Source organism: Ictidomys tridecemlineatus, chromosome 1, assembly GCF_052094955.1.
Source record: "Ictidomys tridecemlineatus isolate mIctTri1 chromosome 1, mIctTri1.hap1, whole genome shotgun sequence".
Lineage (NCBI taxonomy): Eukaryota > Metazoa > Chordata > Mammalia > Rodentia > Sciuridae > Ictidomys > Ictidomys tridecemlineatus.
This window is the reverse complement of record NC_135477.1, coordinates 103,382,376-103,394,777: the sequence shown is the minus strand read 5'-3', so window position 1 is coordinate 103,394,777 and position 12,402 is coordinate 103,382,376. Positions and strand designations below refer to the sequence as shown.

Below are 12,402 nucleotides of genomic sequence, written 5' to 3'. Positions count from 1 at the left end.
TTTTTTAAATGTTTTTATTTTAGTGCATTATAGTCACACATAATGTTTGGGTTCATTTTAATGTTATCATATGTGCATGGAATTTAATTTGCTCCATTTCAATCTCCAATACTCCTCTTTCCCTCCCATCCTCCTCTCCTTATTCTCTTCCTCAACTTTACTAGTCTTCCTATTTATATTTTTAAATTGGCACTTTATAGATATAAATAATATATATAAATATTAGAATACACTGTGGTATAGTTATACATGTACATAGCTTAATTTTGTCAAATCAATTCTGCATTTCCTCCTCTTTTCCATCCTTCCTCCCTCCTCAATCTCCTTTGACTCTACTAATCTTCCCTTTATTTTTGTGAAGTCCACCTTGTTTCCCCTTATTTTGCTCTCTTTACAGTGTGATAGAAAACATTTGACCCTTGATTTTTCTGAGTTTGTCTTGTTTTGCTTAGCATCATGTTCTCCATTTCCATCTATTTTTCAGCAAATGTCATTCTTTCATTCTTTGTGACTGAGTAAAACTACATTGTTTATATATGCCACATTTTCTTAATCCATTCATCTCTTCAAGGGCACCTGGGCTGGCTCCATAACTTGGCTATTATGAATTATGCTGCTATAAACATTTCTGGATCACTGTGGTAGGCTGATTTTAGTTCTTTCAGGTAAATACTGAGGAGTAGGATAGCTGGGTCATATGATAGCTCTATTTCTATTCTTTTGAGGAATTTCCATACCAATTTCTAAAGTGATTGTACTAATTTGTAGTCCCACTAATATTGTATGGGTGTAACTTTTTTCACGCATCCTCACCAGCATTTATTAATATTTGTATTCTTGATGAGTGCCATTCTAACTGGAGTAAGATAGAATCTCAGTATAGTGTTAATTTGCATTTCCCTAATTGCAAGAGATGTTGAACATTTTTTAATATATTTGTTGGCCATTTATATTTCTTCCTTTGAGAAATGTCTGCTTAGTTCCTTTGCCCATTTATTGATTGGATTATTTGGGTGTTGTTTTTTGTTGTTGTTGTTGTTTGTTTTGTGTGTGTGTTAAGCTTTTTGAGTTCTTTATGTATTCTAGATATTTAGGCCCTTTATGTATTCTGGATATTTATCAATGTGACATTCTGTAAGAGGAATTTGTAGCAGCTTATGACTTTATATCCTATTTTCTGATAACAATTTATGTATTAATCTGAAATTCTTATGTGCTGGTAGGGACAGTTCTTCAAGATACATATTTAAGGGTTTAGGGGTAAAGTTGAGCTGCAGAATAATATGGTGAATCAATCCTATTTCAGTGTTTGTATCTGTGAAATATATATATATATATATATATACCATGTACATTTATGTATATAACAGAAGCACATAGAAAGATATAATTATGTGGAAAGATACATAAAGAAATGTAATTAATGGCAATTACTTTAGATAATAGTACTGGTCATTTTAAAGGGTGGCAGAGCATAACTTTCATTTCATATCTTTTGAGAGTGTTCGAATTTTTTATTATTAGCACATTACTTTTGTCATTAAAAGATAAACTCTCAGTTTTTCTATTTTAGGTGGTTGGAAGAGATTTTCATAGTCCTGAATTAACTCTTGCTTTTACCTTGGTAATCATATGAATGTGATTTATTTATTTTAGGTATTTTGACAAAGAAACATAAGAAATAGAGAATCGTTTTAGATTTGGCACCATTACTGTGGACTATATCCAAAAACTCCTTAGGTCAGAGGCCATGTTTTATACTTACCTACTTGCTTTACCACTTCCTTATACATTAGGAAGTCCCCAGTAAATACATTTTGAATGTATGAACAATTAATAACATGGTCAAAAAAAATTTAATGTTGTTAAGTTGTTCTTTATCTTCACCTTAATTTTATCTTGCTTACATTAATATGCAAAAGCTCATGATACTCCTCTTGTGTTTTTATGTAAAACAATCATTTTTCTTTTTTAAATTTTAATTTGTTATATATGATAGAAAAATGCATTATAATTTATATTACACATACAGAGTACAATTTTTCATATCTCTGGTTGTATACAAAGTCTTCATACATGTACTTCGAGCAATGATATCTTATTCCACTTTCTTTCCTACCCCCATGTCCCCTCTTATCCCTTTCCTCCTCTTTGCCCTATCTAGAGTTCATCTAATCCTCCCAAACCCCCGCCCAACCACATTATGAATCAACATGCTTAAATCAGACAAAACATTCAGTATTTGTTTTTTTTTGAGATTGGCTAAATTTACTTAGCATTATATTCTCCAACTCCATCCATTTACCTGCAAATGCCATGATTTTATTCTATTTTAATGCTGAATAATATTCCATTGTGTATGTATACCACATTTTCTTTATCCATTCTTCTACTGAAGGGCATCTATTTAGCTATTGTGAATTGTGCTGCTATAAACATTGATGGGGCTGTGTCCCTACAGTATGCTGTTTTTAAGTCCCTTGAGTATAGACTTAGGAGAGGGATAGCTGGGTCAAAAGGTAGTTCCATTCCCAGTTTTCCAAGGATTCTCCATACTGCTTTCCATATTCGCTGCACCGATTTGTAGTTGCACCAGCAATGTATAAGTGTGCTTTCCCCCCTACATCCTCATCAACACTTGTTGTTTGTATTCTTAATAGCTGCCATTCTGACTGGAATGAGATAAATCTTAGAGTAGTTTTGATTTGCATTTCTCTAATTGCTAGAGATGCTGAACATTTTTTTCATATATTTGTTAATTGATTGTATATCTTCTGAGAAATGTCTGTTCAGTTCCTTGGTCCATTTATTAATTGGGTTATTATTATTATTTCTTTTTTTTTTTGGTGTTTAGCTCTTCGAGTTCTTTATATATCCTAGAGATTAGTGCTCTATCTGATGTGCATGTGATAAAAATTTATTCCCAAATTGTAGGCTCTCTGTTTACCTTACTGATTTTTTCTTTTGCTGAGAAGACGCTTTTTAGTTTGAATTCATCCCATTTGTTGATTCTTGATATTAATTCTTGTGCTATAGGAGTCTTATTAAGGAAGTTGGGGCCTAACTTGACATGATGGAGATTTGGGAATAATGCAATCAAATTTGAAGAGATTCAAGTGTAAAGGAATAGTAGTGGTAATAGTAATTATAAATCACCCCAAATTTTATTTTTTTGTCCATATTTGTATTTTTAAAAGGATTTTAATACCTTGGAAAACTGATAAACTATGGAAGCCACACATAGTGTCTGTAATATACTGTTTAAAAGAAAAATCCTTATTTATTTTTATGTGGTGCTGAGGATCAAACCCAGTGCCTCACATGTGTGAGGCAAGAGCTCTACCACTGAGCAACAGCCCCAGCCCCTGTAATACTAATATAGATAAGCAAATTTACTTGGAGTTCAGTAATACCCATTTATACTGACCCCTATCACACTACTGCCACCACAAAATGTTTTCTCTAAAAGCCTTTATTCCATTTCTACCAGTAACTACCTATGAAACCTGCAGCCCATAGAAGTATTCAAGAGCTTTTTCATTTGTTTTATTTTATTTTTTTTATTGTTGGTCGTTCAAAACATTACACAGTTCTTAATACATCATATTTCATAGTTTGATTCAAGTGGGTTATGAACTCCCAACTTTACCCCGTATACAGATTGCTGTATCACATCAGTTACCCTTCCATTGATTGACATATTGCCTTTCTAGTGTCTGATGTATTCTGCTGTCAGTCCTATTCTCTACTATCCCCCCTCCCCTCCCCTCCCTTCCCCTTTTCTCTCTCTACCCCTTCTACTGTAAATCATTTCTTCCATTTGTATTATCTTGTCCTACCCCTCCTTTTCTCTTATATATCATTTTGTATAACCCTGAGGATCGCCTTCCAGTTCCATGCGATTTCCCTTCTCACTCCCTTTCCCTCCCACCTCTCATCCCTGTTTAATGTAAATCTTCTTCTCAAGCTCTTCGTCCCTACCCTGTCCTTGTTTACTCCCCTTATATCAAAGGGGTCATTTGGTATTTGTTTTTTAACGATTGACTAGCTTCACTTAGCATAATCTGCTCTAATGCCATCCATTTCCCTCCAAATTCTATGATTTTGTCATTTTTTAATGCAGAGTAATACTCTATTGTGTATAAATGCCACATTTTTTTATCCATTCATCTATTGAAGGGCATCTAGGCTGATTCCACCATCTTGCTATCGTGAATTGTGCTGCTATGAACATCAATGTAGCAGTGTCCCTGTAGCATGCTCTTATTAGGTCTTTAGGGAATAGACCGAGAAGGGCAATAGCTGGGTCAAATGGTGGTTCCATTCCCAGCTTTCCAAGAAATCTCCATACTGCTTTCCAAATTGGCTGCACCAATTTGCAGTCCCACCAGCAATGAACAAGAGTGCCCTTTTCCCCGCATCCTCTCCAGCACTTATTGTTGTTTGACTTCCTAATGGCTGCCAATTTTACTGGAGTGAGATGGTATCTTAGGGTAGTTTTGATTTACATTTCTCTGACTGCTAGCGATGGTGAGCATTTTTTCATGTACTTATTGATTGATTGTATGTCCTCCTCTGAGAAGTGTCTGTTCAGGTCCTTGGCCCATTTATTGATTGGGTTATTTGTTATCTTATTGTCTAATTTTTTGAGTTCTTTGTATATTCTGGTTATTAGGGCTCTATCTGAAGTGTGTGGATTAAAGATTTGTTCCCAGGATGTAGGCTCCCTGTTTATCTCTCTTATTGTTTCTTTTGCTGAGAAAAAACTTTTTAGTTTGAGTAAGTCCCATTTGTTGATTTTAGTTGTTAACTCTTGCGCTATGGGTGTCCTATTGAGGAATTTGGGGCCCGATCCCACAGTATGTAGATCATAACCAACTTTTTCTTCTATCAGATGCCGTGTCTCTGATTTAATATCAAGCTCCTTGATCCATTTTGAGTTAACTTTTGTGCATGGCGAGAGATAGGGGTTCAGATTCATTTTGATGCAAATGGATTTCCAGTTTTCCCAGCACCATTTGTTGAAGATGCTATCCTTCCTCCATTGCATGCTTTTAGCCCCTTTATCAAATATAAGATAGTTGTAGTTTTGTGGATTGGTTACTGTGTCCTCTATTCTGTACCATTGGTCCACCCGCCTGTTTTGGTACCAGTACCATGCTGTTTTTGTTACTATTGCTCTGTAGTATAGTTTGAAGTCTGGTATCGCTATACCGCCTGATTCACACTTCCTGCTTAGCATTGTTTTTGCTATTCTGGGTCTTTTATTATTCCATATGAATTTCATGATTCTTTTATCTATTTCTACAAGAAATGCTGTTGGGATTTTGATTGGTATTGCATTGAACTTATAGAGAACTTTTGGTAATATCGCCATTTTGATGATGTTAGTTCTGCCTACCCATGAGCAGGGTATATTTTTCCATCTTCTAAGGTCTTCTTCTATATCTTTCTTTAGGGTTCTGTAATTTTCATCATATAAATCTTTCACCTCTTTTGTTAGGTTGATTCCCAAGTATTTTATTTTTGGGGGGATATTGTAAATGGAGTAGTTGTCCTCATTTCTGTTTCAGAGGATTTGATGCTGATATACAGGAATGCCTTTGATTTATGCGTGTTGATCTTATATCCTGCCACTTTGCTGAATTCATTTATTAGCTCTAATAGCTTCTTTGTAGACCCTTTTGGGTCTGTTAGGTATAGGATCATATCATCTGCAAATAGTGATAATTTAAGTTCTTCTTTCCCTATTTTTATGCCTTTAATTTCTTTCGTCTGTCTAATTGCTCTGGCCAGTGTTTCGAGGACTATGTTGAACAGAAGTGGTGAGAGAGGGCATCCCTGTCTTGTACCAGATCTTAGAGGGAATGCCTTCAATTTTTCTCCATTCAGAATGATGCTGGCCTGAGGCTTAGCATAGATTGCTTTTACAATGTTGAGGTATGTTTCAGTTATCCCTAATTTTTCTAGAGTTTTGAACATAAAGGGATGCTGAACTTTGTCGAATGCTTTTTGTGTATCTATCGAGATGATCATATGGTTCTTATTTTTAAGTCTATTGATGTGGTGAATAACATTTATTGATTTCCGTATATTGAACCAGCCTTGCATCCCAGGGATGAATCCTACTTGGTCATGGTGTATAATTTTTTTGATATGTATTTGAATCCGATTCGCCAGAATTTTATTGAGGATTTTTGCGTCAAGGTTCATTAGAGATATTGGTCTGTAGTTTTCTTTCTTTGAAGTGTCTTTGTCTGGTTTCGGAATCAGGGTGATGTTGGCCTCATAGAATGAATTTGGAAGTTCTCCCTCTTTTTCTATTTCCTGAAATAGCTTGAAAAGTATTGGTGTTAGTTCCTCTTTAAAGGTTTTGTAAAACTCTGCTGTATACCCATCCGGTCCTGGGCTTTTCTTAGTTGGTAATCTTTTGACGGTTTCTTCTATTTCCTCTATTGTTATTGGTCTGTTTAGGTTGTCTATATCCTCCTGACTCAATCTGGGCAGATCATAAGACTTAAGGAATTTATCTATGCCTTCACTATCTTCTATTTTATTGGAGTATAAGGATTCAAAATAATTTCTGATTATCTTCTGTATTTCTGAAGTGTCTGTTGTGATATTGCCTTTTTCATCCCGTATGTTAGTAATTTGAGTTCTCTCTCTTCTTCTCTTCGTTAGCATGGCTAAGGGTCTGTCAATTTTATTTATTTTTTCAAAGAACCAACTTTTAGTTTTGTCAATTTTTTCAATTGTTTCTTTTGTTTCAATTTCATTAATTTCAGCTCTGATTTTAATTATTTCTTGCCTTCTACTTCTTTTGCTGTTGTTTTGCTCTTCTTTTTCTAGGATTTTGAGATGAAGTATGAGATCATTTATTTGTTGTTTTTTTTCTTTTTTTGAGGAATGAACTCCAAGCAATGAATTTTCCTCTTAGAACTGCTTTCAATGTGTCCCATAGATTCCGATATGTTGTGTCTGTGTTTTCATTTAACTCTAGGAATTTTTTAATTTCCTCCTTGATGTCTTCTAAAACCCATTGATCATTCAGCAACCTATTGTTCATTCTCCAAGTGATGCTTGATTTTTCCTTCCTTCTTTTATCATTGATTTTCAGTTTTATTCCATTATGATCAGATAAGATGCATGGTATTATCTCTACCCCTTTATATTGTCTAAGAGTTGCCCTGTGACATAATATATGGTCTATTTTTGAGAAGGTTCCATGTGCTGCTGAGAAAAAAGTGTAACTACTTGATGTTGGGTTGTATAGTCTATATATGTCAATTAAGTCTAGGTTGTTAATTGTGTTATTGAGTTCTATAGTTTCCTTATTTAACTTTTGTTTGGAAGATCTGTCCAGTGGTGAGAGAGGTGTGTTAAAGTCTCCCATGATTATTGTATGGTGGTCTATTAGACTCTTGAACTTGAGAAGAGTTTGCTTGATGAACACAGCTGCACCATTATTTGGGGCATATATATTTATGATTGTTATGTCTTGTTGGTGTATGGTTCCCTTGAGCAGTATGAAGTGTCCTTCTTTATCCCTTTTGATTAACTTTGGCTTGAAATCTATTTTATTAGATATGAGTATGGACACTCCTGCTTGTTTCCGCATTCCATATGAGTGGTATGATTTTTCCCAACCTTTCACCTTCAGTCTATGAATATCTTTTCCTATCAGATGCGTCTCCTGTAGGCAGCATATTGTTGGGTCTTGTTTTGTGATCCATTCTACTAGCCTGTGTCTCTCAATTGGTGAGTTTAAGCCATTAACATTTAGGGTTATTATTGAGATATGATTTGTTCTTCTAGCCATATTTGTTTATTGTTGTTACTAAACCTGATTTGTTATCCTCTTTGACTATCCCCCCTTTACTGTCCTACCTCCCATTGTTGGTTTTCAATGTTATTGTCCATTTCCTCTTCCTGTAATGTTTTGCCAAGGATTTTTTGAAGAGATGGTTTTCTAGCTGCTAATTCTTTTAACTTTTGTTTATCGTGGAAGGTTTTAATTTTATCTTCTATCCTGAAGCTTAATTTCGCCGGATACACGATTCTTGGTTGGAACCCATTTTCTTTTAGTGTTTGAAATATGTTATTCCAGGATCTTCTAGCTTTCAGAGTCTGTGTTGAGAGATCAGCTGTTATCCTGATTGGTTTGCCCCTAAATGTAATCTGCTTTCTTTCTCTTTCAGCTTTTAAAGTTCTCTCCTTATTCTGTATGTTGGACATCATTATAATGTGTCTAGGTGTGGATCTCTTATGATTTTGCACATTCGGCGTCCTGTAGGCTTCTAGGATTTGGGATTCTGTCTCATTCTTCAAGTCTGGGAAGTTTTCTAGTATAATTTCACTGAATAGACTGTTTATTCCTTTGTTTTGGAGCTCTGTGCCTTCCTGTATCCCAATGACTCTTAAATTTGGTCTTTTGATATTGTCCCATAATTCTTGGATGTTCTGCTCATGGTTTCTTAGCAGACTTGTTGAGCTGTCTATGTTCTTTTCCAGTTGAAATACTTTGTCTTCATTGTCTGATGTTCTCTCTTCTAAGTGATCTACTCTGCTGGTAGTATTCTCAATTGAGTTTTTAAGTTGGTTTATTGTTTCCTGCATTTCTAGGATTTCTATTTTTTTGTTTTTTATTACTTCTATCTCCCTGTGAAATTGATCTTTTACTTCCTGGATTTGTTTGTCAATGTGATCTTTCATTGTCTGATTTTGCTGTCTCATGTCTTCCTTGAGACTCCAGATCATCTGAAGCATATATATCCTGAACTCTTTATCTGACATTCCGTCTGTTGCAGCTATTACCTCTTCTAAAGTTGAGTTGACCTGCATTGTTTGTGGTCCTTTCTTTCCTTGTCTTTTCATGCTGCTCACGTTTCTTTCTGCTTGGTGAAACTGTTGTGTTTATGAGATTTTCCCCCTAATTATTTATATTGCTCTTGTATAGTTGAAAAATCTCCCTTGCAGGGCGGGTAGTGGCTGTGCTCCTCCTCTAGTTGGGGTGATCTCACTAGTGCGCTGGCGGGCCGCTAGGCCTGCTCTGCCGGTTGTTCGCAGGTCTGCCCACCCTGCGGGTGCGGGTGGCGGCTCTGTTCTGCCCCCCCCTCCAATTGTGGCGATATGACTACCACCCCCTCGGGTCGTTGGGCCTGATCCGGATTCGGGCAGCTGCTCTGCTCTGCCCCTACTCCAATTGGAGTGATGTGTCTACCATGCTGGCAGGCCTCTAGGCCTGTTCCCCTGGTGGGTCTCAGGTCTGCCTGACTCTGGCAGTAGGGGGAGTTGGGGGTCGAGAGTTCTTTGGTCCTTGCGGTCACGCCCACGGAGAGATTTTGAAGTTTCCCGGTTGTTCGCCAGGTGGGCGGGGCTGTTAGCAGAGCCCGGAGGGCATGGCCATGTGCTGGGCCATGCGGGGACCCTTCTAGCTGAGTCGGGCCACCGGGAGCCACCTGAAGAGTTGGGCAGCTGTGTCTGCGTGGCTAAGATCCGGGCGGGTGGTTTGGCTGTTTGCAGAGCGAGAGCAGGGCCTTCCAGGAGAGCCGGTATGGCGGGGGTGTCTGCCGGTTTGGGCTGCCACTCTGCCACTCCGCCGCCGCTTTCAGAAGCTGCTGGTGGCTGCGGGATTGGACCTCTGCGCCCGTGGGGGGGGGGCCACCTGTAGAGCTGGGTAGCTGCGGCAGCGTGGCTAGGAACCGGGCAGGTGAGGCGGCTGCTCCCAGAGTGAGCGCTAGGCCTCCTAGGGGAGCCTGGATGGCGGAGGCCAACTGCCGGTTCGGGCGGGGCGGGCCAAGTCGCTCCGGGTGTCCACCACATGCAAAAGCGGCTGCTGGCTGCAGGACTTGACTTCTGCACCCGCCGCGGGGCCACCTGTCTAGCCGGGTAGCTGTGGCCGCGTGGTTAGGGACTGGGTGGGTGAGGCAGCTGCTCCCAGAGCGAGCACTAGGCCTCCCAGGGGAGCCCGAATGGCGGATGCCGACTGCCCGTTCGGGCGGGGCGGGCCAAGTCGCTCCGGGTGTCCGCCGCTTGCAAAAGCGGCTGCTGGCTGCAGGATCTGACTTCTGCACCTGCCGCAGGGCTACCTGTAGAGCCGGGTAGCTGTGGCCGCGTGGTTAGGGACCGGGTGGGTGAGGCAGCTGCTCCCAGAGCAAGAGCTAGGCCTCCCAGGGGAGCCGCTTGCCAGATGATGGCTGCGGGACTAGACCTCTGTGCCCGCGTGGCCGTCCAAGATCCACTTCTCTGGGACAAACTGTCACTTCCAATAAACCTACCAGTTCACGGCAGGTCTCCTCTTAAGGGAATTATGCTAGAAGTTCCTCCGTAGGTAGGCTGCCGCTGTTCCGATGGGTCTTTCTTATCCTGTTAAAGTGGAGACGTTGAAATCGCTGCTTCCTCGCCGGCCGCCATGTTGGATCCTCCTCATTTGTTTTATACTACTGGAGATAATATATACTTCATCCCTGTAAGATTGTTGTAAATTTCCAATGAAGTAACATTTACTAATGTCTTTAGAAATGTTAAAGCACTAGCCAAATCTAATTTGTTCTTGTTAAAAGATTTGACACTCAGGAGTTATTATAAAGGAATGAAGGTGATGCCATATTTCTGTGGTCAACAGCTGGCAGTGTAAGGAGAATGAATACTGTTTTATGATCAACTATAGTATATATGATAATATGTGAACAGTTCTAAAGTAAAGGTTATCTAAAATACTGGCTCTGGGATTCCAAAATGAGATATCAGATCAAGATACCAATTTTTGAAACAAGATTAACCTACAAGGAAGTTATAAAAGCATTAGAAGAGTGGAATTGAAAAGGATTTATGAAGAAATTTCTTTGGTTAGAGCTCTTGCCTCCTGTTTTTTTCCCAGACACACACTAAGGTGAAGAAGGGGTGTAACTAGAGACAGTTGCTTTGGGGTGTGTTCTTTTGAGGCCCTGAGGATTTTTGTTAAAAATCCTTTATTTTTGAACAAAGGACTCTGTAGGCCTCAAGCATATGGATTGGTAACTATCACAGGTTTCAGAGGCTATGGCCCTCAGTGTAAGGCTAAGAGAGAAGAGAGTTGCCAGAGTTTTGGAAAGTGACTGCTAGCTTCTAAGAGAGTAGTCATTGGTGGATGAACTCCCCAGGTAGGTAGGAATAGCTATGTACAGGGAGGAGGGAGTGAAGAATATTGTCAGATGGGATCAGCAGCACTCTGAGTTTGTTAGGTCTAGAAATGAGTGATGCCAGGTGTGAGAGTGGACTGGCACAGGAGTTAGCTTAGTTCCTGTTGGGTAGAGCCACTTTATAGGGTTAAAGGGGTCTCAACAGAAAGGCAGCTAGAGGTTTTTCCACATTGCTAGAGATGTGGAGGAAGAGGAATATAATACAGATGACCTTAGACTTAAGATAATCAACTTCATGATTTCTTACCTTTAATGGTGTGAAAGCTTTGTATGGATATACATACATACACAGCTTTCATAACATTAAAGAAACTTAACTGTGTGTGTGTGTGTGTGTGTGTAATGGAAACTGTACTCAACATTTTTTTAATTTTGATCCTTCCTGGGTTAGTGGCATACAGTGTAATACTTTGTCTTGATACTGAGGAGTAGCAGCAAGCTGCATCTCATTTATATAAGCACTCATGAAGGTAAACAACCAATGCTCTACAGTGTACTGGGTTGTTAAGCTGTAATGTTTGGCAGATTAGGTATTTTTAATGAGTTTTTGGCTTTTGATATTTTCAACTTACAGTGAGTTTATTAGAACATAATTCCATCATTAGTCAAGAAACATCTGTACATTTTCCCAGGTTAGTAGAATTATAGATGAGTAGGGTATATGTCCCATGCAGTCACACAGGTTTCCACATTTGGTTTAATATTTTGTAGTCACCATTTGAACTCCTTAATTTTTGAACAAAGGACCCTATTCTTCTTTTCCACTGGGCCCCCCAAGTTATATAGGGTACCTGCAGATGAGCAACTACCCATTAAGTTTGGAGTGTCTGACAAAGCCAGCATGAAAAAAAAGTGCTTTAGATATCCATCAGGCCTGGATAACGTAATACCTTCTTACTATGCTTCTAATCAAATACACTTCTGAAATTTCCATAGGGACCTGAAACTACCATTAGCAAGAAGAGATGGGTGTGTTGAGAGGAAGGGGCAAACTACCAATTGTTGCCGTAACCACACCCTAGCGTTGGAGCTGAGGGGAGTAGGGAGAGGGATGCAGCTGTTACCTTTGCATGCAGATCAAAATGTTGGAAACTGAAAGATATTTTAATTGGAACCATATTTGTAAATGAATGTAAAAAAATTGCTGATGTAAGAGTTATGGGACCTACTCTAATTTCTATCTAGGCACAGAGAAAATGTCTTCTTCAGATAATAAATTTTA

At 38.8% G+C, this 12,402-nt stretch overlaps 1 protein-coding gene across 4 annotated transcripts in view; it reads left to right on the top strand.

Annotated features, from left to right (window-relative positions):
• The window catches only part of Skic3 (SKI3 subunit of superkiller complex), a 99,206-nt gene that overhangs the window by 80,178 nt on the left and 6,626 nt on the right, over positions 1-12,402 (top strand). The window lies entirely within an intron of this gene.